Genomic DNA, 27,602 nt, shown 5'->3' on the forward strand with positions numbered 1-27,602 from the left:
AATTATATGTTCATTTGGTTTTGTTGTTCAGTCAGAAACGATCTTCCCTGTTGTTCACAACCCTTCTCCCCCCAAAAAAGGCAATACATATATGCATTAGTTTATGATTACAGCTAAGACATATTTTCAGTTCTGTTAATTGACCACCACTGTTTTATAACTTACAACAAATATTAGTCTGCCATTAATTAGTATGCAACTGCACATTTACTCGCCACACACCTTTCTAAACCTCCATCTCTCATGGTCGTCACTTTATTTAAAATAATTTAAAATAATTTTAGAAAGACAAGTTTCCACACAACATGCAGCCATCTTGTTATTGCTAGCAAGCCACGTCAAAAGATTTTAAAGATTGGATTTATTCAAGTCCACTACTTTCGTATACATTTTAGTACCTAAATAAGGCAAGGAGTGCGCTTTTGGTAATATCGATTATTATAAAATCGATTTGGTATCGTGCAGTTACAATCGTTGAAATTACGTGTTTGTTTACGTTCGCGTTTTATACAGTTATAATGGCATCTAACAATTCGTATAATGATGCAGTCGATGTTTTTTTTTTATTTACAAAGTGATGAAGATTGAATGAAAATGGGAAAGTGACAAGAAAGGATAAATCATTTCAATGTTGTGAATGCAAAATCGCTTTATGTAAAGATCCTTGTTTTAAAACTTTTCATTAAAAAAAAATTACCTAAAAATTAAATTTTTTAAAAAGTAAAACTATTTTGGTGTAGGCCTACTGTAATTTTAATAAATATTAGTGTTGGTGATAGTTTAAGTGTGAACCGAATGTAAAAAAATTTTTTATTTAAAAACAGGCTTTCAAAAATCTGCTATATCTTTTTATTCATAAATGGTAGAAGTATATATTATATATCATTTGAAACTAGAAGAGTTGAGGTTTTATATGTTGTTTTAAGTACAAATTTTATATTATTTTTAGTTCTAAATTTACGAAGTTACAAATATAAGCAAAAATGGCTACCATTCTACAAACAGGCACATTTTGATACCCCCAGCACTAAGTGTTAAAGTACTCTTGCTTTATTAATACATAAGGAAATATGTATCCACAGTGTATTCAGTTGAGGATAATGCAGTGGTTTGTTACATGAAGGTCACCAAGTGTAAAATAACTCGTATTCCCTGACAACATCTTACTTGGGCGTATTGAATTGCAAATACTGCAGAATTACATACATTAAATCATTTATTTTCTGAAGAACAGGAAATTCCTAATTTGTTTCTAGGGAACATCCTGAGGTCAATACTGCCTCTATTCAGACGCAGGCATGGAGGTTTCTGAAACTGTGAAGATCTGAAAAAGCTTTTTCTCAATTTGAAGCCGGATAGGGTAGGAATGGTTGATATGAATGAGAAAGCTCGTTATCTTCACATTACTTACTACTATATGATAAATGTAATTCTAGAATATTACAATAATAAAGATTTAACCCTTTTTTTAACATTGCTTTATAAATAAAACAATTTCCAGCCTGCAAATCTTTAATTTATTACTAATTTACATTAAGATTGAAAGCAATATATTATTTCCATCACCAAAAGCGATGGTGTGAATCATTTCCAGTATCTGTGCAATAGATAGATCTACTCTAACTATATGCCATATGACTATAATCAATAGTAATTATTTCACATAATATGAACTAAATAAATGAATCCTTATACTATATTAATATTAAAGAAATATAAATTACTTAGCTCATGTAACTACAATTATATATTTTTAAATTTAAGATTATTCAGCAATGTATTTTTTAGTTACAATAAAACAGTGATCACCTTGGTAGCCACCAATTTTCAGGTTGACATTTGTTATGTAAATCAATTAATTAAATTGTGACCAGTTCAAGAACACTGGTAACATGAATATAGAAAAGTAATGATACTTTAAACTGGATACAAACTGAATTTGGATGTGCATCCTGCAACATCACTAATTAGTTATAACTTAATCCATGAAATAGACAAGTTGTTAGCATCGCTGCTAATTAATTATTATAAACATTTCATGTTGGAAGTCATTCAGAACTTTAACTACATAAGTAAATAAAGTATTTAATTATTTTACTTAGCAATTAGTTAAACTTCTTATTGTTCAAATATATCTGAACATTACATACTTTACTAGTAATACTTTAATTATCGTAATAGTAATATTATTATAATATACGATCATGTAATCTTTTGTCTTAACTTTTCTATTTTTAAAAATTACAAATCACTTTTAGTAATACTACAATACATATTATTAGAATAAAAGAACTTAAGAAGCAGGCACGTGTAAACATTATACTCTCAAAACCTTTTACTAGTCTTAAAATAAAAAATATATTTTTACTGTTTAATATTAACAGAGGTCTCAACTTGAACAAGGTAATCTCTACTTTAAATGATGAAGGAAATATTTTAACTTGGAACAAGTACTATTTATTGCGATTAGATCCATAAGACCATGTGAAGGGAAGATTTTTTTGATAAATGAATAAATTTAAAAATAAACAGAAAAAATTGAAAATGTTATAAAATATTTCATTAAAAATAAATCATCAAATGTAAATTTCCAAAATAACTTGAAAGTTTTAGAAACATCTCATGAGCATAAACAGCTGAAATAATTACAAATTTTACATTTATGAAATAAAAAATAAGTATGGCTTAGTTAACGAATAGATGGCCTGTTTAAAAATGATAATTAAATGTAAACTGATAACTCAAAAAATATCTTATTTAAATTTTATAGTGATGTTGATTTATTTAACTAGCTATTCAATTAATATGTACCATATCTAAAAACTATGCAAATAACTGCTTAAGTTAGTACTTAAGCAGTAACTTTAAGTGTAACTAAAAAAATAATATGCAACTTAATCATATGTGTGTACACTCACCACTACACTTATTAATTACACATCCTGAAAATACATGTACGTAATAGACCTGAAATATAAAAAAAAACATACACAGACATGTACATACAAGTTTTCTTTATGTAAATCCAACTTAAATTAAAATTTTATACATTATAATAAAGAAAAGATAACCATTATTACTTCTCAAATAAGAAGTTTTATCTATCGCTTAACAGTAATATCTTTTTACAAGTTCACATCAGGCCTTTTACATTATCTAACCTGATTCTACATTCTCAATTAAATTAGGCAGGGAAAGGTTACTATTCTGAGGCCAATTAATAATAGATTAAGTTATATACATGCAGCACATTAAAAAAAATCTGCTTTAGAACTCAAAAAAATTAATAAGTCTAGCCGATTTAATTTAGAGACTAACATAGTACAAGCAAGCAGTTAAAAACGGTTTAGCCATTCTTACTGCTTGTTCCTTTGCACTAAAATCACACTCAGAAAGACCGGCAGACAGAGAGTTATGTACACACACCTTCCATGCAAGAATAAATATAAAACAGAAATTAACTTTAATGATATTCCTATTGAAGAGCACAGAGTTGTATCATGATTATAGTTTTTTTTATTACATTCTGAAAAAAAATTTATAAATGACAACTGTACTGGAGTTTATCAAAAACCCCAAGACTTCCAATTGTTATCAAACAAAACAGTTTCTGTATCTTGCTGATACAGGATTTACTAATGCGGATACAAGATATATAATGTTTTTTTTTTTTTTTTGGCTATAACTGTTTTAATTTTTATTATTAACAGCCAGGAAAGTCATGTTATACTTTGCCAGTATTTTTAAAATTATAAACACATGAAATAATATTTACGTATAAACACAATTCAAAAGGTGATGAAAATTATATGCGCCTACATTTATTTATATGTTGAACAGAGATGCAGAAAATTCAGGTTTTTTCATTTTTCGTCAGTGTTGTTGCTGATCAGCTGTTACACAATATTATGGGCAGCATTCAAGTCCAAGTAATGGTAAAATTACTTTCATTTTGATTCCGAAAGAGTACTGTAATAATTAACTAATTCAATATCCTAACATAAGCCATATAAATGAAAGATAGTTATCTGTCATTAGTTATGAAAAACTGAATTAACTGCAATTCTCTGTAGGAGAATATCATACCCAACAATATTCTTATTCACTTTATATCTGCGAAATGTACCTGCAACAACAGGACAAAAATACTATCACAGATTTCAGGAAGCAATTCATTTGAATTTTAGTTACAGATTGGAGTGTCAATGGGTAGATAAGCTATTCTACAGAGAAAAGAAATATAAATAGCGCCAGCACTTGCCTGAATGGATCGAGGGAATCCATGATAAAGCCTTAAACAGAGGAGTATTCAAAAATTAACAATTAATCATAAAATAAAAAATGCGATCAAGTCTTTTTAATTAAAACTAATTTAATTAAGTTAAAAATCATGTCGAAAATGAAGCAAATTTTTACATTTTTAGGATTTTTTGTGAATTTTTACATTTTAGGATCCAACTAGTTGATCTAAACCAAAAAAAATCTACTTATGCGCTTTTGACCTTACTTCTCAGGACTGATCAAATGGATCTTCAAATCAGGTCAAATATTTCTTCTATATATACTGATAATTTTTTTTTTTAATTTCATTATGGGGGTTGCAATAAAAACAATTTTGATTTTTTTCAAAGGCATTTTAGAGAAAAATGTATTAAAGTAAATTTATTACCTACAATGCATATATGAGTAATCCAAAAGATCTTTTTTAAAAATCAACCCCCACCTCTTAAAATTGAGATTTTGTGTAAATTAAAATTGAAAGTTTTTGTTCTTTTGCTCCAACTTCCTTCAGTTTTCAAAAATCTTTAAAACTTATATACCATACACAGGATCATCAAGAAATGTCTATAATTTTTTTATAAATTAGACCCTGGATCTAAAATGCAGAAAAGTCTTTTTGAAAAAATGTTTTTTCTTATTATAGGAGTTATTAAAAGGTGTTAGATTTAGAGAAAACTTTATTTAAGTAAATTTTGTTAAGCTTAACCTATATATGAATAATTTTAGAAAACCTTTCCTTAAATTTTATTCCCAACTCTAAAAGATATATAATGTTTTTTTTTTTGGCTCTAACTATTTTAATTTTTATTATTAATAGCCAGGAAAGTCATGTTATACTTTGCCAGTATTTTTAAAATTATAAACACTAGAAATAATATTTACGTATAAACACAATTCAAAAGGTAATGAAAATTATATGAGCCTACATTTATGTATATGTTGAACAGAGATGCAGAAAATTCAGGTTTTTTCATTTTTCATTAATTATTATTTAAAAATCCATCAAACAAGAGTAATACTGTTTCTGTAAAAGAACATTTTTTAATTATATTTTAAATAAATGGATGGGAAATGTTTTTAAATGGTCCAGTAATTTACTAAAAATGGCAATGCAACCATTATTTCTTGTAAGCCCAAGTATTGTACTGTATTACATGAAAACATTTTGTTTCTGATTTGATGGAGGTAAATATTGTTATTATTTATGAATCTGTGACTATTCTTTTTAGCAGAGATGATTTCAAATTGCAGGCTATTATTCAAAATATTTTATGAAGTAGCTGTTGACTGATGGGGGTCAAATGGGACCCAAAATTTTTTTTGGCAATTATACTCTAAAATAAAAATAATTTTGATGATAAAATCAAATTAATTTTGATGATGTGGTTAAGGGAATCTACTGGGATGGAAATGTTTTACTAAAAATTTATGCATTTAACACTCCATAATTTTTAATGTAAAAACATCAGTTGATCAAGTAAATCAAAATTTTTTAATGAGCATTTTGACCCTTTTCACAGTAGTACTCTAAATATTTAAATATCCTGTAAAGTGTTAACCTGGGATATGCAAACTTTTCCCGGCTTTTTTTTAAATATTTTTTGAGAGAAATTATTTTCAAAGAGAATGATTCAAACATCAAATATTTTAATTCTTGGTATTTAAGGGCACTAGAGTTTTTTAATTAAAGGGATTAGGGACTCTTGCAAGAGTCCCATGGAGGAGCAAGGGGACCCAAATATATTAGACCTATTATGATTTTTAATTTTTTCTGAAAATAGAACATTTCTTGAAGAACAATTCACATGCTATGATATTTTATTTTTCCCCGTGAAATCAGACAGTTGAAGGTGTTACAATGTTTTCATCTTGGTTGAAAAACCAAGAATGAAAACAGAATGTCTGACCATAAAGAATCTAATCACAAAATTTAATGGATAGCAAGTGTAGTGGATCAGTGGTTTTCTCAAAATATATATATTAATCATATTATTAATATATATTAGAAGGGGTACTACCAAAGGATGAAGGTTGAAGCATAGGGAGGTGATATGTACGATTGCTATCAATCTATGAACTTTGAAAGGATTATGCTTTAAAATACTGCAGAATTTTTCACACTGGTACAGTAATACTGGACAAAATCTGTGTCTTTCTATAGCAATAAGAGAAATCTTTATAATCTTATATACTGTCATATGATAGTATATGAGAGTATGTTAACTGTCATATGACAGTATATGAGATTATTAAGTATAAATAGGCTTATCATATTTTTTTGGGTCCAACCCAGGACATATTTTTGAAATTACTTAAAAGTTTTAACAGTTTACTGAAACATTAAACTATTTTTATTCAGTTGTATTTTTCATTAGACATGACTTTTTTCAAAAATGGTTTGTTTATTTTAATTACATCATAAAATTCATAACAAGAAAATTCTAAATTAATTTTAACATTTAGCAGATGTTTAACAGTAGATACTGAAAGTCTACCCCTTTCTGCAGACCAAACATTCCCCGTAATTGAAAAAATTCTCTCAACTGGAGCAGATGTCCCAGGCAAAGACATCACAAACTCACCATTTTAGAAATGTTGTAACACGAAATATCAGTCTTTTGAAACACCTTAAAAATTGCTTTCCACTTCTTTTCAGTAGTATCTGGTACTTTTTCAGAACTTGAACCACAACCTACCCTTTGGTTTTGAATTACCTGGTTCAACATGTAAGTTCATCAAATAGATCATCAATAGTTACAAAATCTTTTATAATTCCATTAACAACCTGTGCACTCTTCTAAATCAGACCAGGCAATTTCAGTTCGTAACTTTATCCACTGAAACTTATTAACTTTGTCAAAACTGGCTTTCCACAACTCTAGGCATTCGATATCAGAATTATAAAAATAATAAATAATAAATAATAAGGTTGAGAAGAATTTTTGTTTTTGTTCCTGAACATCATTTTCTTTTAGAGTGCATAGCAATTCTTTGGCAGAAGATGGTATAAATCTGTGGGTTTTTCTTTCCTGAAGTTGACAAATTAATTCAGAATATGTGTGAAATGCTTCTGTTGCTGTGATAGAATTAGCTTTTAATTTCAGAAATATATTATTAAACGATTGTAGAGTACCATATAAAAATTTCAAAAGCAGTTCACTTTCTAGATTTCCAAAAAAATCAAATAATAATTTTGGGCATTTGTGACAAGATAAGTATGATTTTAGGCCATCAAAAATGGAAAGAATTCTTTCTATTGCAGGTATCAAACTAAGGAACCTCGTACTGCTATGAGATAGTACTTTTTGTAATCTGTTTCCAAAAATTCACAGAATTCTTTAAGTTATATGTGAAAATATAAGTTATAGTGCATATATGTGAAAATATTTATAAATTTTTATTACAATAACTTCTACGTCCAGGAGTGTTTGTATTGAATTGTGTATAATGTAGGCTGAATAACCAATTCCTAAAATAGGTCTATCTAAATCACTTTGAACTTTTCTGAACACATTTTCTTCACATTCCTTCTCCTCACACCACCAAAATTACTATTAGTGTTATCAGCAGTATAACAAATCAACCTTTCTCCAAGTTTGTATTTTTTCACACACTGCAAAAGATACAGAGTCTAAATTTGAGCAGTTTCACCTGACACTTCATCAAAATTTAAAAGTTTAACTTGATTCCCTCCTCCAGACTGAAATATCGTACAAAATTGGAACAAATTTTATTTCACTTCTGTTTGAGCTATCCATCATTACTGTTACATAATTAATGAATTTCCAAAGAACTCAACATATCAAATAAATGGTGAAACAATAATTGCCTCGGTTTTGGTTCTAGCAGATGAAAATTTTGAGTCATATAACTTTTTAACCGGTTTAGATGTGCAGTCTGATGTTTTGAAACCGAGTTTGTGTCTAGCAGTGTGGTATGAAATTATAGCTTCTTTAACAGCACACTAGATCACTCTTATTGTTATTCCCATTTTTGGCTTTAAAAAAAATCTCATGTTTGCTGAAGCAGTACCATTAATAGCACTCCTATGGTTAGCTGTTTTCACATGGTCTTCAATATCACCCTTTCCTTTATGTGCAACAGAAAATTCTCCAGTACATAGTGTGCAATAAACACGTTCATTGTTACTGTCATTACACAATTTCATGTAATTGTATGACTGGCAAAGTCAAACTGAACACAATGCTAAAATCTTGGAAAGAGATTTTGCTTGATATCACCAAGTGCAATGAGAAATTAGATTTCACAGAGAAAAAAATAATTCCTCATCTCATCTCGCTGAACTGGGAGGGCTATTCAGAAATTAACTTCTGGTCCTTGGTATTGAGTGAAGGAATGGGGATAGTGATTCTATCTTTGTACAGTTGAATAACCCAATTCAGTGAGGTTTTATAGTAGTGTTACTGGAAATATCGCTCTCTTGTTTGTTCTTGTAAAACTATCATTCAAAATGGCTGCTGTTTAGAAAATCTCATTGATTGTGAAGTGTGTGTGGACCTCATCCATTTCCTTCATGCAAAAAACTTGTCAGATGTTGAAATTCATCGTGAATTTTCTGCAGTATATGGAAGAATATCATGAGTGACAGTGAAGTAAGACAGTGGTGCTATATGTTTTTAAAAAGGTTGAAGAAACATTCAAGACAATGAAAGAAGTGATTAACTCTGCACTTCTTGTAAGCACCTGCAATTATTATTGTCAATGTGAAAATTTGAGAAAATCATCAATAACAGAGTTATCTGAATTTTTTCCTTGCATATTGCAAAAGTGCTGTAAAATTGTAACTGATATGTTAGGCTTTACAAATTTTGTGCTTTGCTAGGTGCTTAAGCTTCTTTCTGACTAACGCACAAAAAAGAGAATGAGGTCACCCACTAATCTTCCTTCACCGTTGCTGTAACGAGAAGGATGAAATCCTTGACCTCATTGTAACAGGTGATGTGACATTGGTTAAATTTGTTAACATGGAAACAAAAGCTTAATCAATACAGTGGGGGCACCAGTTCTCTAAAACCCGTAAAGACACGTCAAACACTTTTTTCTTAAAAATTGATGGCATCAGTTTTTTGGAATCGTGAAGGTGTGATATTGGTTGATTTTATGTAAAGAGTTATGACAATGCTGAAACTTATCGTGAGTTGTTACAGAAATTGAGAAGGACTGTACAGCATGCTGAGTTCAGGCATTGTTTTTCTTCACAACAACGCTTGTCCGCATACTGCAGTGCACACTCAACGCCAAATTGACAATTTCAAGTGGGATTTGTTTAACCATCCTCTGTACAGCCCCGATTTGGCTCCCAGTGATTATCACCTTTTCCCAAAAATAAAGAAATCAGCAACACAGTATTTTGAAAATGATGATTTGAAAAACAGTGTTACTACCTGCTTAATTCACAGACAGCAAAGTTTTATGATGAGGATATTTTACAACTTGTTTACAGATATGAAAGTGCCTTAATTCAGATGGCAGTTATGTAGAAAAGTAGTTGTAAGATGTACATGAGAAATCGTTTTTCATTTATCAGTTTGTGTTTTTTTATTAACGAATCAGAAGTTACTTTCTGAATAGCCTCCACAGTTAGTCATTGCCTGTAGATAGAATGTATGTAACAAATACTGGTAAAAAAGCAGTGTAATGAGTACGCAACCACATATTGTACATAATAAGCTATGATGAATTGATTATACTTTATTGCCATGAAAATTGTCAGTGTGTGATAGTTGCCTTAACATGTTATTTGTTGTTTGAATTGTGGTTAATGCAGTTAGTGCATGATTTTTTCATATTATTATAACAATCTGGACAGTAGATTTAACTGAAATAGATTTATTTATTGTTAAGGTGTTTTTATTTTCTAACATAACCTCATTTACTTTAACAATTTTTTGAATAAAAGGAGCTTATCCATTCCCATTTTTTTTTTTTTTTTTACCATTATAATGTCTTCCCTTTTTTAAATAATTTAACATTCTTCTTTACCAAAAATTTAAATACTTGTTTCAATAAATTCTGAATATAGCATTCTTTTGATTTTGATGCTCAGGTTGTAAAAACCTTTTCGCTGTATACTCTTTGAAAAAGAAAATATATATCATGATTTCATTTGACGATCCTATTCTTTCTAATTACTGCTCATCATATCCATGGTCATTTTTAATATTGATCCTGCTCATCAACATACCTTATTAATAAATTTAATTTTGCAAGCTGTCTGCCTATTTTTTCTTCTCTTCATTGCTCATCTCTAATGTATGAAGAATTATAGGGTTGTAGTATCACTTTTTTATAAATACCTTCTATGAATTGATTCTTTGTAATTGTTGCCAGATTCCTCTGATGGCACACGGTACCTTATAACAACCTTGTAGCTCAGAAAAGGGGTGTTTGGGATTTTGTAATGGTGTTCCTGAAAAGTGCAATTTGTGCATTTGATGTGGTAACCCTGAAAACGGCTGCTGAGTTCAGTTGCCGGTCTCTGGTGATGTTGGTTGGTTCAGCTGGTGGGGAGTTGCAGCTCATTTATTGGAATCAGACTGAGCTTCTCCTCAGTGACAGTTTGTTCTCCAATACTGTGTGGCTCCCAGTGCTCACAGTGTTGGGTCAGCATCTGTTGTTGTCACCACTATGTATCCTGGCTGTAGTAGGCTTTGTTGTGCTAGGCCAGTGGGAATGTGTTCGTCTGCTGGGTGATCCCATGATGGGCCGGCTCCTGCTGGTAAACCTGTTAGTCAGGCTGCCAGCAAGAGTGCTTGAAGCCTGGCAGGGTGGGGCAGAAATGTGCCGTCTGCTCCTAGTGACTTGGTGGGCCGACCAGGCCTGTTGCTGAGGTGGGGATGTTGGCATCCCATCAGCAGATCTCCTAGCCCCACATTGGGCTGGTCAGGAAACATTTTCCATCTTTTTCTTCTCCCCCTGGTGGGAATTCAAGAGTAAATGCTTTCACCTTCCTGCATTGCTGTTTACATAGCTGCCAGTGCTTGGTGGGGAAGGCCAGATTGGTGGATGCGGGGGTAGCCATGTGTTTTTGACATTGACATTGAACTGGCTACTGCTGCACTTGCCAACATGAAGCAAAGTATGCGGCAACATAATAAGACTTATGCCTGCAAGGCCCTCATATATATCTTTCAATTTTTTCCACTTTCTTCAACTACAGCAAAATACTGTTAAAAAGTTTTACAATTTGTGGTTGTTTTGTTAAAAATCATCATTCACTTTTGGATCATTCAATTCTTTGTTGTTATTACCATGCTTTATAACCTTGCATCATCTTTTTACATGTATAGCATCTGAATTGACTGTATAAAAGAAGAAAAGCTAGTTTTTCAATAGCATTTTTACTGAAATATGTTTTTTAAATAATTATTAATCAGTTATATATATATATATATTTTTTTTTTCTTTTACAGGTATGGCCATTAATTAAATTCCAGTTTCACCAACCAGTTACTCAGTTGGAATATTTTACTTCGGTTAATTTTAAATATATTCTTAACATAATTTTTAAAGTCTAAATACATGGAAGTTAATTTCAGTTGACTAAATTTGAAATTCATTTTATTTATTTTACAACCTTGTTTGTGTAAATTTAATGAACCAACTTAAATAAACAAATAAACCTTTTTCTAATACGTTTTATTATTTATGCAGCTTTTTATACCTAAGTTCAAATGTTTTCAAACTTCTAAAGATTGTTTTTATACGGTTAAAATTATTAATGATTTGAATTCTTAACAGGATTATGAAAATAATTTTGATTTTATAAAAAAATTATTTATCAGTTTAGATCATCATCAGTTCAATCGGTTCTGTTCTCATGTGATATCTTATGTGTGAGAAATTATTTTATCCCTTGTACATGGTATAAGTAACACATGGGCACTTGTATTCATTAAGCCCTAATCAACAACAAATAAAAACAATTTTATTATTCATAGCTTGCTTATTTTATTTATAAAAAACTTTTCATTAGCCATAATTAGTGGCCATTAATTTAGTGTTGTGTAAATTTGTAATTCTTTAGGTTGTAAAATAATCATCTGATAACCACTGACTGGTAAGATACTAGGCTAAAGGAATGATATCCAAAGATACTAACAAACGTAAAATTAGACTTGCTTCAGATTTATATTCAGATGAAGTAAAATACAAGGTGTAAACAAAAAATATCCAATCTTGGCTCATAAAAACAAAAATAGTTAACATAGTTCAGTGACTTTTTTCCCTTCAAATTAGACTCCTTTTGATGTAACAGTTTTATCCCAGCAATGTTTTTATTGTTGGAAGCTTTTTCCAAAGTCATTTTAAGTGAACCGATAAGTCATTTTGCTGCATTTCTTTTGATCTCTTCTCTGTTCTTCAAGACTTCTTTCCTCTAAGCAGAATTTTAAACATAGGAAGGTGCATAGCCAAAAATCACAGGGAGCCATGTCTGGTAGCCAAACTGCGGAAAAATGCAGGGTTAACTGAACCTTACAACCCTCAATGTAATAAGGATAAAATCAAAACCTAAACCGACAACGATTGTTAATGTCTATATGCCTACAAGCGCCCATGATGATGATGAGGTAGAGTGTGTATATGAAGAGATTGATGAAGCAATTAAACACATAAAAGGAGATGAAAATTTAATAATAGTTGGAGATTGGAATGCAAGCATTGGAAAAGGCAAGGAAGGAAATATAGTGGGTGAATACGGGCTGGCCAAAGGAATGAAAGAGGGGACTGACTTATAGAGTTTTGCACGAAGTATAATTTAGTAATTGCCAACACCCAATTTAAAAATCATTTTAGAAGAATACACACTTGGAAAAAGCCAGGCGATACTGCAAGGTATCAGATAGATTATATCATGGTTAAGCAAAGATTTAGAAATCAACTCGTTGACTGCAAAACTTACCCTGGAGCAGACATTGATAGCGACCATAATTTGGTGATAATGAAATGTAGATTGGGGTTTAAAAACCTGAAGAGAAGGTGTCAGATGAATCTGTGGAATTTAAAGAAGCTTGAGGAAGAGGAGGTAAAGAAGATCTTTGAGGAGGACATCGCAAGAGGTATGAGTAAAAAAGATAAGGTAGAAAATGTAGAAGAGGAATGGGAGAATGTTAAAAAAGAAATTCTTAAATCAGCAGAAGCAAACTTAGGCAGAATAAAGAGAACTGGCAGAAAACCTTGGGTTTCAGACGATATATTGCAGCTGATGGATGAACGTAGAAAATATAAGAATGCTAGTGATGAAGAAAGTAAAAGGAACTATCGGCAATTAAGAAATGCTATAAACAGGAAGTGCAAACTGGCGAAAGAAGAGTGGATTAAAGAAGAGTGTTCAGAAATGGAAAGAGAAATGAACATTGGTAAAATAGACGGAGCATACAGGAAAGTTAAGGAAAATTTTGGGGTATATAAATTAACATCTAATAATGTGTTAAACAAAGATGGTACACCAATATGTAATACGAAAGGTAAAGTTGATAGATGGGTGGAATATATTGAAGAGTTATACGGAGGAAATGAATTAGAAAATAGTATTATAGAGGAAGAAGAGGAAGTTGACGAGGATGAAATGGGAGAAACAATAGTGAGATCTGAATTTAAGAGAGCATTAAAAGATTTAAATGGCAGAAAGGCTCCTGGAATAGACGGAATACCTGTAGAATTACTGCGCAGTGCAGGTGAGGAAGCGATGATAGATTATACAAACTGGTGTGTAATATTTATGAAAAAGAGGAATTTCCATCAGACTTCAAAAAAAGTGTTATAGTCATGATACCAAAGAAAGCAGAGGCAGATAAATGTGAAGAATACAGAACAATTAGTTTAACTAGTCATGCATTAAAAATCTTAACTAGAATTCTATACAGAAGAATTGAGAGGAGAGTGGAAGAAGTGTTAGGAGAAGACCGATTTGGTTTCAGGAAAAGTATAGGGACAAGGGAAGCAATTTTAGGCCTCAGATTAATAGTAGAAGGAAGATTAAAGAAAAACAAACCGACATACTTGGCGTTTATAGACCTAGAAAAGGCATTTGATAACGTAGACTGGAATAAAATGTTCAGCATTTAAAAAAAATTAGGGTTCAAATACAGAGATAAAAGAACAGTTGCTAACATGTACAGGAACCAAACAGCAACAGTAACAATTAAAGAACATAAGAAAGAAGCCGTAATAAGAAAGGGAGTCTGACAAGCATGTTCCCTATCTCCGTTACTTTTTAATCTTTACATGGAACTAGCAGTTAATGATGCATATCATTAGCACAAGCTAAACGAATATTTCTTCAGTAAGAAATATAATTTGTTTACATCAAAAATTAATTTAAATGTCAGGAAAAGATTTTTGAAAGTGTATGTTTGGAGTGTCGCTTTATATGGAAGTGAAACTTGGACGATCGGCTTCATTCGGAAAACTTATTTCATATTCTACTGCTGCAGCTGTAGCATTACCATTACAGACAGCCAAAATGTATACCACATCAGTGTATTTCTCTGTTGTAAATAAGTACAGTTTTTTCACGTTAAAAACCATAAGAAATCACTAATTACGTCCCTTAATTAACGTCCTAAAAATTTCAATACGATCTCATTTCACCTGGGTAGCTGAAATCGAGTGAAATTTTGCACAAGCCGTAACTTGCAAACAATCCGTTTTAGGACATATGTTTGTATGAATTTTTCCATTATTTTCACATGCAGAATAGGTTACAAAATTCCCGGGTGAGCTTAATGATACATCCTATTTATTTATAGTGTTTGCATAGAAAACATTAAAAAGTTTTGTAAATTTAATGTAAAAACATTAAATATGTTTTGTAAACATTAAAAAGTTTTTGGTGCTTAAAAGAGTTTTTGAAAGGAATTCAGGACTAGGTAAAGTTTGAATATCATTCTCATTCATCCTCTGAAGTATTATCTAAACGGTAGTTACCAGAGGCTAAACAGGAAAAAGAAAAGGTTATTTAGAGGTTAGATTCCACTTTAAGGAAAAATGTTTCTGACAAGACTTATGTATCATTGTCTCTAGAATCCAAATTCGAGGTGCAAATGTGTCCCATTTAAAAAAATTAACTTCTAATCTAGTTAGCCCTCCTCTGGTCAAAATCATAATTTTTTTTTTGCATCTTCCAGAAAAATCACTTCCTTCAATTTTAGAAAAGGAGGACGGGGGAGGTCTAGGACACCTGTTTTAAATATATCTATATATATATATATTTAAGTAATATATATTACTTCATTTATATGAAGTAATGTTTTTTGTGCATGTCCCTTGTATTTTGAAAATATACACTCAGTCTGTCCATGTAATATTAACTACAGGTACTGTAATTTAATTTTATACTCATGGGTTTATGGGTTGTTTGATCAACAGTGTTTTATTGATTTGTCTTATAATGTAAATCTTTTTGTTTGTGTGTAGTTTTGAAAGTTACACACAAAAAATCTTTATGAAGTTTTATCGGTATACAGAAAGGTTGTAAATTACCTCCATATTTTAATTTACTATAATATAAGAGATGTTTACAATATAAGAGATCACCTATTTTATTAATACATAACATCAGCACCAGCATTTCTCATGACTGTAAGTTTTGAGAATGTTTACAAAGCATTTCAGCATGAACTCTGCAGTGGAATATTGATCAGAATGCATCAAATTTATATCAACACTCGACTAAGAATTAAAAATGTAATAAAACTTCTACATCCACTTCCTTAAGAAAATTTTGCAGGGTATGACTTCAGGTTCAAGTAAAGCCCACACCTTTTATAAAACCTCACAACCTGGATGTAGAGGGTTGGCATCAAGCCAATATGATTGTTCTACAGATCATATTGGCTTTACATGGCAGTTTGTAATATTCTTAGGATCAAATACAGCAATATTTGATGAGTGGTCCAGCTACCATTGGTGAACTCATATTAAATACACTTCATAGTGGAAGGCTGACTGCATTAGCTGAAGTGATATAAAGCATTGTTGAGCATATTGTCCGATAAACAGGTACTGTTCTATTTCTACCCAAGTAAGTTCTAAGAAACAGAACAAAACTGTTTCATTATAATATATTATTAAATATAAAACTATTAGGAATTTAAAATAGTTACTTTACAACCAATCTATATATAACATTAAATATGTCATGTTAAATGTGTTTTTTTATGTAACATTTTATCTATAAGTATGGGTATGTATCCATTAACATCGACTAAATATTTTATTACACAAGTTCTTTAATGTAGTTGTCAACTAAAATAATTCTTTTATTGTAATCATTACATAACATATTATATAGATCACATACAGGATGGATATATATGATACTCTATGAACTCGTCATTGCAAATCAGCTGATTTCAAAGTTGAGAGTTCTAAGATTCAAATCCTAGTAAAGGGAATTACTTTACATGGATTTCAATTAACCACACATCTCAGGAATGTTTAACTTGAGACTTACAAGACTACACTTCATTTACACTCATAAATATCCTCTGAAGTAATACCTTACGGTGGTTTGGGAGGCTAAACAGAAAAAAGAAAGAGATATGATATTCCACAGATAAAAAAAAATTGTTCCAACATTTACCTGGATATATTAAGAGAAATCACAGTAAAACTTAATTAATTAGACCAGTATTACAATGTAACAAAATTAAGTGATAGGTGTAAGATATAATAAGTGATAAAATAATAATTTTAAATAAAGAAGAAATCATTACTTGATTTCATGTCTGAACACAGGTATTGTCCAATATTTCACTAAAGTTTGATCAATATTTGCAATCATCTATAATCGTTCTCTGTTGCAAAATGATTTTGTGTATCTTCTCGTACTTTGATACTGTGTTCATCATTTTACAAACAGAGGTTGGACTGCTTCAGTCTTACCTCTGTTTATTTATAACAGTTCAGACTTGTTTTCCATCTTCACGGGTTACCTTTACTAGTTTGATGATCCATCTGAATATCTATGCGTAAGATTAACATGATTATCCACACAGTTGCCTAGTAAACTGTACTTTATCGTGTGTAAAACATGATAAACCATCTAGTTTAACCATACAGTTTTAACCATCTAGTAAATTGTAACATGACATTGATTTCCAACTACCTGCACAACATACTGTTGTCTACTAACATACCTACCTTGAGGTTTTGGGGTGTTCCAAATTGCAGATTTAATATAGCCCTCCAGGTTGCTGTATTATCGTATCTGACTGAGTTTACATGGTGGTACCAACATCATGATTTTTTAATAAGTATTGGCAGACAAAGCAAGGTATTGGTCCCCTACACTAAAGATACGTTGATAATAGTTAGATTATTAAATTAAAGAAATAACAAGATCTAAGCTGTAAATACAGACAAAATAAAATAATTAATTTCTTGACAAATAACTGGATTGATTCAATATTAATTTCACTAGAGTTCAAAAACAAAAAAAAAAAAAACAACTTTAATGTAACCTAATAATAAACAGTTAATTAAAAAAAAGACTTTTTACAGATAAAGAAAAAAATAACTGCAAACAAATTACGGTCGTTTCACATGTTGTTCGTTGCATTGTGAAATGACTGAAATATTGTTCTAAACGCTGTATTTTAATAATGAAAATTTCCAACTTGCTTCCCTCTCCACAATAGATGTTTGAGACCAAAATACTCAATTTTTATCATGATGTACAGCATGGTGTGTTATAATGTTGAAGTGTATTTGTTATTCACTTTTCCCTGTTAGGAACTGGAATAATTTTAATCATTAAACGTGATATTTAAACGTGAAATAAAATATTTTAATAAGAAAAACTGGCATTAGTTTTGATTAAATATGATGTTTTAATATACTGAAAAGAGTCTGGAACAATAAAACAATGAAAAATATGCACTCTTATTTCCATTTTTTTTCTTTTCATCCTGTCTTTTGGGTTATGCAGAAGCAATTTGGCAGGATTTTATGGCCGGTACCCTTCCTGATGACAACCTTTAGGGCAATTGAAGTTTGTAAAGTTGCACTGCATGAAAAATTGCTTATACCCAGATATACTCCGACATTATCAGGTGCTCCTTTCCCACGTCTAACCTCTGAGAATGCCAAATGGCTTCTTCTGCTTATAATTTTCCATTAAATAAGTTACAAAAAAAAAAAAATTTGTTATGATATTGTCACTAGGCTTTGTCACTTAAAATTCGAACTTTTCATCTAGAATTCATTGATTTTATGTTATTATTAACTGGCATCAAGTAGGCAGAACAGAGGCAGGATCATGGCAAAGACTTTATGAGAATGTGCCACAACATTTTTTAATCATAGATTTTTCTTGAGAGTTAATAAAATAAACTGCGGAAAAATGCAGGGTTAACTGAACCTTACAACCCTCAATGTAATAAGGATAAAATCAAAACCTAAACCGACAACGATTGTTAACGTCTATATGCCTACAAGCGCCCATGATGATGATGAGGTAGAGTGTGTATATGAAGAGATTGATGAAGCAATTAAACACATAAAAGGAGATGAAAATTTAATAATAGTTGGAGATTGGAATGCAAGCATTGGAAAAGGCAAGGAAGGAAATATAGTGGGTGAATACGGGCTGGGCAAAAGGAATGAAAGAGGGGACTGACTTATAGAGTTTTGCACGAAGTATAATTTAGTAATTGCCAACACCCAATTTAAAAATCATTTTAGAAGAATACACACTTGGAAAAAGCCAGGCGATACTGCAAGGTATCAGATAGATTATATCATGGTTAAGCAAAGATTTAGAAATCAACTCGTTGACTGCAAAACTTACCCTGGAGCAGACATTGATAGCGACCATAATTTGGTGATAATGAAATGTAGATTGGGGTTTAAAAACCTGAAGACAAGGTGTCAGATGAATCGGTGGAATTTAAAGAAGCTTGAGGAAGAGGAGGTAAAGAAGATTTTTGAGGAGGACATCGCAAGAGGTATGAGTAAAAAAGATAACGTAGAAAATGTAGAAGAAGAATGGGAGAATGTTAAAAAAGAAATTCTTAAATCAGCAGAAGCAAACTTAGGCGGAATAAAGAGAACTGGTAGATGATATATTGCAGCTGATGGATGAACGTAGAAAATATAAGAATGCTAGTGATGAAGAAAGTAAAAGGAACTATCGGCAATAATGCTATAAACACGAAGTGCAAACTGGCGAAAGAAGAGTGGATTAAAGAAGAGTGTTCAGAAATGGAAAGAGAAATGAACATTGGTAAAATAGACGGAGCATACAGGAAAGTTAAGGAAAATTTTGGGGTATATAAATTAACATCTAATAATGTGTTAAACAAAGATGGTACACCAATATGTAATACAAAAGGTAAAGTTGATAGATGGGTGGAATATATTGAAGAGTTATACGGAGGAAATGAATTAGAAAATAGTATTATAGAGGAAGAAGAGGAAGTTGACGAGGATGAAATGGGAGAAACAATACTGAGATCTGAATTTAAGAGAGCATTAAAAGATTTAAATGGCAGAAAGGCTCCTGGAATAGACGGAATACCTGTAGAATTACTGCGCAGTGCAGGTGAGGAAGCGATGATAGATTATACAAACTGGTGTGTAATATTTATGAAAAAGGGGAATTTCCATCAGACTTCAGAAAAAATGTTATAGTCATGATACCAAAGAAAGCAGAGGCAGATAAATGTGAACAATTAGTTTAACTAGTCATGCATTAAAAATCTTAACTAGAATTCTATACAGAAGAATTGAGAGGAGAGTGGAAGAAGTGTTAGGAGAAGATTTCAATTTGGTTTCAGGAAAAGTATATGGACAAGGGAAGCAATTTTAGGCCTCAGATTAATAGCAGAACGAAGATTAAAGAAAAAAAAACCAACATACTTGGCGTTTATAGACCTAGAAAAGGCATTCGATAGTGTAGACTGGAATAAAATGTTCAGCATTTAAAAAAAATTAGGGTTCAAATACAGAGATAAAAGAACAGTTGCTAACATGTACAGGAACCAAACAGCAACAGTAACAATTAAAGAACATAAGAAAGAAGCCGTAATAAGAAAGGGAGTCTGACAAGCATGTTCCCTATCTCCGTTACTTTTTAATCTTTACATGGAACTAGCAGTTAATGATGCATATCATTAGCACAAGCTAAACGAATATTTCTTCAGTAAGAAATATAATTTGTTTACATCAAAAATTAATTTAAATGTCAGGAAAAGATTTTTGAAAGTGTATGTTTGGAGTGTCGCTTTATATGGAAGTGAAACTTGGACGATCGGCTTCATTCGGAAAACTTATTTCATATTCTACTGCTGCAGCTGTAGCATTACCATTACAGACAGCCAAAATGTATACCACATCAGTGTATTTCTCTGTTGTAAATAAGTACAGTTTTTTCACGTTAAAAACCATAAGAAATCACTAATTATGTCCCTTAATTAACGTCCTAAAAATTTCAATACGATCTCATTTCACCTGGGTAGCTGAAATCGAGTGAAATTTTGCACAAGCCGTAACTTGCAAACAATCCGTTTTAGGACATATGTTTGTATGAATTTTTCCATTATTTTCACATGCAGAATAGGTTACAAAATTCCCGGGTGAGCTTAATGATACATCCTATTTATTTATAGTGTTTGCATAGAAAACATTAAAAAGTTTTGTAAATTTAATGTAAAAACATTAAATATGTTTTGTAAACATTAAAAAGTTTTTGGTGCTTAAAAGAGTTTTTGAAAGGAATTCAGGACTAGGTAAAGTTTGAATATCATTCTCATTCATCCTCTGAAGTATTATCTAAACGGTAGTTACCAGAGGCTAAACAGGAAAAAGAAAAGGTTATTTAGAGGTTAGATTCCACTTTAAGGAAAAATGTTTCTGACAAGACTTATGTATCATTGTCTCTAGAATCCAAATTCGAGGTGCAAATGTGTCCCATTTAAAAAAATTAACTTCTAATCTAGTTAGCCCTCCTCTGGTCAAAATCATAATTTTTTTTTTGCTACTTCCAGAAAAATCACTTCCTTCAATTTTAGAAAAGGAGGACGGGGGAGGTCTAGGACACCTGTTTTAAATATATCTATATATATATATATTTAAGTAATATATATTACTTCATTTATATGAAGTAATGTTTTTTGTGCATGTCCCTTGTATTTTGAAAATATACACTCAGTCTGTCCATGTAATATTAACTACAGGTACTGTAATTTAATTTTATACTCATGGGTTTATGGGTTGTTTGATCAACAGTGTTTTATTGATTTGTGTTATAATGTAAATCTTTTTGTTTGTGTGTAGTTTTGAAAGTTACACACAAAAAATCTTTATGAAGTTTTATCGGTATACAGAAAGGTTGTAAATTACCTCCATATTTTAATTTGCTATAATATAAGAGATGTTTACAATATAAGAGATCACCTATTTTATTAATACATAACATCAGCACCAGCATTTCTCATGACTGTAAGTTTTGAGAATGTTTACAAAGCATTTCAGCATGAACTCTGCAGTGGAATATTGATCAGAATGCATCAAATTTATATCAACACTCGACTAAGAATTAAAAATGTAATAAAACTTCTACATCCACTTCCTTAAGAAAATTTTGCAGGGTTTGACTTCAGGTTTAAGTAAAGCCCACACCTTTTATAAAACCTCACAACCTGGATGTAGAGGGTTGGCATCAAGCCAATATGATTGTTCTACAGATCATATTGGCTTTACATGGCAGTTTGTAATATTCTTAGGATCAAATACAGCAATATTTGATGAGTGGTCCAGCTACCATTGGTGAACTCATATTAAATACACTTCATAGTGGAAGGCTGACTGCATTAGCTGAAGTGATATAAAGCATTGTTGAGCATATTGTCCGATAAACAGGTACTGTTCTATTTCTACCCAAGTAAGTTCTAAGAAACAGAACAAAACTGTTTCATTATAATATATTATTAAATATAAAACTATTAGGAATTTAAAATAGTTACTTTACAACCAATCTATATATAACATTAAATATGTCATGTTAAATGTGTTTTTTTATGTAACATTTTATCTATAAGTATGGGTATGTATCCATTAACATCGACTAAATATTTTATTACACAAGTTCTTTAATGTAGTTGTCAACTAAAATAATTCTTTTATTGTAATCATTACATAACATATTATATAGATCACATACAGGATGGATATATATGATACTCTATGAACTCGTCATTGCAAATCAGCTGATTTCAAAGTTGAGAGTTCTAAGATTCAAATCCTAGTAAAGGGAATTACTTTACATGGATTTCAATTAACCACACATCTCAGGAATGTTTAACTTGAGACTTACAAGACTACACTTCATTTACACTCATAAATATCCTCTGAAGTAATACCTTACGGTGGTTTGGGAGGCTAAACAGAAAAAAGAAAGAGATATGATATTCCACAGATAAAAAAAAATTGTTCCAACATTTACCTGGATATATTAAGAGAAATCACAGTAAAACTTAATTAATTAGACCAGTATTACAATGTAACAAAATTAAGTGATAGGTGTAAGATATAATAAGTGATAAAATAATAATTTTAAATAAAGAAGAAATCATTACTTGATTTCATGTCTGAACACAGGTATTGTCCAATATTTCACTAAAGTTTGATCAATATTTGCAATCATCTATAATCGTTCTCTGTTGCAAAATGATTTTGTGTATCTTCTCGTACTTTGATACTGTGTTCATCATTTTACAAACAGAGGTTGGACTGCTTCAGTCTTACCTCTGTTTATTTATAACAGTTCAGACTTGTTTTCCATCTTCACGGGTTACCTTTACTAGTTTGATGATCCATCTGAATATCTATGCGTAAGATTAACATGATTATCCACACAGTTGCCTGGTAAACTGTACTTTATCGTGTGTAAAACATGATAAACCATCTAGTTTAACCATACAGTTTTAACCATCTAGTAAATTGTAACATGACATTGATTTCCAACTACCTGCACAACATACTGTTGTCTACTAACATACCTACCTTGAGGTTTTGGGGTGTTCCAAATTGCAGATTTAATATAGCCCTCCAGGTTGCTGTATTATCGTATCTGACTGAGTTTACATGGTGGTACCAACATCATGATTTTTTAATAAGTATTGGCAGACAAAGCAAGGTATTGGTCCCCTACACTAAAGATACGTTGATAATAGTTAGATTATTAAATTAAAGAAATAACAAGATCTAAGCTGTAAATACAGACAAAATAAAATAATTAATTTCTTGACAAATAACTGGATTGATTCAATATTAATTTCACTAGAGTTCAAAAACAAAAAAAAAAAAAACAACTTTAATGTAACCTAATAATAAACAGTTAATTAAAAAAAAGACTTTTTACAGATAAAGAAAAAAATAACTGCAAACAAATTACGGTCGTTTCACATGTTGTTCGTTGCATTGTGAAATGACTGAAATATTGTTCTAAACGCTGTATTTTAATAATGAAAATTTCCAACTTGCTTCCCTCTCCACAATAGATGTTTGAGACCAAAATACTCAATTTTTATCATGATGTACAGCATGGTGTGTTATAATGTTGAAGTGTATTTGTTATTCACTTTTCCCTGTTAGGAACTGGAATAATTTTAATCGTTAAACGTGATATTTAAACGTGAAATAAAATATTTTAATAAGAAAAACTGGCATTAGTTTTGATTAAATATGATGTTTTAATATACTGAAAAGAGTCTGGAACAATAAAACAATGAAAAATATGCACTCTTATTTCCATTTTTTTTCTTTTCATCCTGTCTTTTGGGTTATGCAGAAGCAATTTGGCAGGATTTTATGGCCGGTACCCTTCCTGATGACAACCTTTAGGGCAATTGAAGTTTGTAAAGTTGCACTGCATGAAAAATTGCTTATACCCAGATATACTCCGACATTATCAGGTGCTCCTTTCCCACGTCTAACCTCTGAGAATGCCAAATGGCTTCTTCTGCTTATAATTTTCCATTAAATAAGTTACAAAAAAAAAAAATTTGTTATGATATTGTCACTAGGCTTTGTCACTTAAAATTCGAACTTTTCATCTAGAATTCATTGATTTTATGTTATTATTAATTGGCATCAAGTAGGCAGAACAGAGGCAGGATCATGGCAAAGACTTTATGAGAATGTGCCACAACATTTTTTAATCATAGATTTTTCTTGAGAGTTAATAAAATAAACTGCGGAAAAATGCAGGGTTAACTGAACCTTACAACCCTCAATGTAATAAGGATAAAATCAAAACCTAAACCGACAACGATTGTTAACGTCTATATGCCTACAAGCGCCCATGATGATGATGAGGTAGAGTGTGTATATGAAGAGATTGATGAAGCAATTAAACACATAAAAGGAGATGAAAATTTAATAATAGTTGGAGATTGGAATGCAAGCATTGGAAAAGGCAAGGAAGGAAATATAGTGGGTGAATACGGGCTGGGCAAAAGGAATGAAAGAGGGGACTGACTTATAGAGTTTTGCACGAAGTATAATTTAGTAATTGCCAACACCCAATTTAAAAATCATTTTAGAAGAATACACACTTGGAAAAAGCCAGGCGATACTGCAAGGTATCAGATAGATTATATCATGGTTAAGCAAAGATTTAGAAATCAACTCGTTGACTGCAAAACTTACCCTGGAGCAGACATTGATAGCGACCATAATTTGGTGATAATGAAATGTAGATTGGGGTTTAAAAACCTGAAGACAAGGTGTCAGATGAATCGGTGGAATTTAAAGAAGCTTGAGGAAGAGGAGGTAAAGAAGATCTTTGAGGAGGACATCGCAAGAGGTATGAGTAAAAAAGATAAGGTAGAAAATGTAGAAGAGGAATGGGAGAATGTTAAAAAAGAAATTCTTAAATCAGCAGAAGCAAACTTAGGCGGAATAAAGAGAACTGGCAGAAAACCTTGGGTTTCAGACGATATATTGCAGCTGATGGATGAACGTAGAAAATATAAGAATGCTATAAACAGGAAGTGCAAACTGGCGAAAGAAGAGTGGATTAAAGAAGAGTGTTCAGAAATGGAAAGAGAAATGAACATTGGTAAAATAGACGGAGCATACAGGAAAGTTAAGGAAAATTTTGGGGTATATAAATTAACATCTAATAATGTGTTAAACAAAGATGGTACACCAATATGTAATACGAAAGGTAAAGTTGATAGATGGGTGGAATATATTGAAGAGTTATACGGAGGAAATGAATTAGAAAATAGTATTATAGAGGAAGAAGAGGAAGTTGACGAGGATGAAATGGGAGAAACAATAGTGAGATCTGAATTTAAGAGAGCATTAAAAGATTTAAATGGCAGAAAGGCTCCTGGAATAGACGGAATACCTGTAGAATTACTGCGCAGTGCAGGTGAGGAAGCGATGATAGATTATACAAACTGGTGTGTAATATTTATGAAAAAGGGGAATTTCCATCAGACTTCAAAAAAAGTGTTATAGTCATGATACCAAAGAAAGCAGAGGCAGATAAATGTGAAGAATACAGAACAATTAGTTTAACTAGTCATGCATTAAAAATCTTAACTAGAATTCTATACAGAAGAATTGAGAGGAGAGTGGAAGAAGTGTTAGGAGAAGATTTCAATTTGGTTTCAGGAAAAGTGTATGGACAAGGGAAGCAATTTTAGGCCTCAGATTAATAGTAGAACGAAGATTAAAGAAAAAAAAACCAACATACTTGGCGTTTATAGACCTAGAAAAGGCATTCGATAGTGTAGACTGGAATAAAATGTTCAGCATTTAAAAAAAATTAGGGTTCAAATACAGAGATAAAAGAACAGTTGCTAACATGTACAGGAACCAAACAGCAACAGTAACAATTAAAGAACATAAGAAAGAAGCCGTAATAAGAAAGGGAGTCTGACAAGCATGTTCCCTATCTCCGTTACTTTTTAATCTTTACATGGAACTAGCAGTTAATGATGCATATCATTAGCACAAGCTAAACGAATATTTCTTCAGTAAGAAATATAATTTGTTTACATCAAAAATTAATTTAAATGTCAGGAAAAGATTTTTGAAAGTGTATGTTTGGAGTGTCGCTTTATATGGAAGTGAAACTTGGACGATCGGCTTCATTCGGAAAACTTATTTCATATTCTACTGCTGCAGCTGTAGCATTACCATTACAGACAGCCAAAATGTATACCACATCAGTGTATTTCTCTGTTGTAAATAAGTACAGTTTTTTCACGTTAAAAACCATAAGAAATCACTAATTATGTCCCTTAATTAACGTCCTAAAAATTTCAATACGATCTCATTTCACCTGGGTAGCTGAAATCGAGTGAAATTTTGCACAAGCCGTAACTTGCAAACAATCCGTTTTAGGACATATGTTTGTATGAATTTTTCCATTATTTTCACATGCAGAATAGGTTACAAAATTCCCGGGTGAGCTTAATGATACATCCTATTTATTTATAGTGTTTGCATAGAAAACATTAAAAAGTTTTGTAAATTTAATGTAAAAACATTAAATATGTTTTGTAAACATTAAAAAGTTTTTGGTGCTTAAAAGAGTTTTTGAAAGGAATTCAGGACTAGGTAAAGTTTGAATATCATTCTCATTCATCCTCTGAAGTATTATCTAAACGGTAGTTACCAGAGGCTAAACAGGAAAAAGAAAAGGTTATTTAGAGGTTAGATTCCACTTTAAGGAAAAATGTTTCTGACAAGACTTATGTATCATTGTCTCTAGAATCCAAATTCGAGGTGCAAATGTGTCCCATTTAAAAAAATTAACTTCTAATCTAGTTAGCCCTCCTCTGGTCAAAATCATAATTTTTTTTTTGCTACTTCCAGAAAAATCACTTCCTTCAATTTTAGAAAAGGAGGACGGGGGAGGTCTAGGACACCTGTTTTAAATATATCTATATATATATATATTTAAGTAATATATATTACTTCATTTATATGAAGTAATGTTTTTTGTGCATGTCCCTTGTATTTTGAAAATATACACTCAGTCTGTCCATGTAATATTAACTACAGGTACTGTAATTTAATTTTATACTCATGGGTTTATGGGTTGTTTGATCAACAGTGTTTTATTGATTTGTGTTATAATGTAAATCTTTTTGTTTGTGTGTAGTTTTGAAAGTTACACACAAAAAATCTTTATGAAGTTTTATCGGTATACAGAAAGGTTGTAAATTACCTCCATATTTTAATTTGCTATAATATAAGAGATGTTTACAATATAAGAGATCACCTATTTTATTAATACATAACATCAGCACCAGCATTTCTCATGACCGTAAGTT

General features: G+C 31.1%; 1 protein-coding gene and 2 long non-coding RNA genes across 6 annotated transcripts in view; 2 read left to right on the forward strand and 1 right to left on the reverse strand.

Annotated features, from left to right (window-relative positions):
• LOC142333913 (uncharacterized) overlaps window positions 1–27,602 on the reverse strand; it is a 260,903-nt gene that overhangs the window by 231,491 nt on the left and 1,810 nt on the right. The window contains exons 2-4 of one of the 3 annotated variants that reach the window (XM_075381528.1): window positions 23,311–23,459; window positions 17,449–17,597; window positions 2,919–2,967 (exon numbers count right to left, since the gene is read on the reverse strand). The gene's annotated coding sequence lies outside the window, so the exon portion shown is untranslated. Of the gene's footprint in view, window positions 1–2,918; window positions 2,968–17,448; window positions 17,703–23,310; window positions 23,565–27,602 lie in introns of those variants that run through there. The other 2 variants (XM_075381525.1, XM_075381527.1) reach the window with 2 other exon arrangements.
• LOC142333918 (uncharacterized) overlaps window positions 1–27,602 on the forward strand; it is a 52,497-nt gene that overhangs the window by 7,727 nt on the left and 17,168 nt on the right. The window lies entirely within an intron of this gene.
• Window positions 371–11,928, forward strand: LOC142333916 (uncharacterized). Of its 2 annotated transcripts, none has more exons than XR_012758747.1 (3): window positions 371–862; window positions 4,188–4,541; window positions 11,715–11,928. It is a non-coding gene; the product is annotated as an uncharacterized LOC142333916 (long non-coding RNA). The 2 variants fall into 2 exon arrangements; XR_012758746.1 differs by lacking the exon at window positions 371–862 and adding an exon at window positions 870–2,072.

This window comes from Lycorma delicatula, chromosome 13 (assembly GCF_047948215.1).
Source record: "Lycorma delicatula isolate Av1 chromosome 13, ASM4794821v1, whole genome shotgun sequence".
Lineage (NCBI taxonomy): Eukaryota > Metazoa > Arthropoda > Insecta > Hemiptera > Fulgoridae > Lycorma > Lycorma delicatula.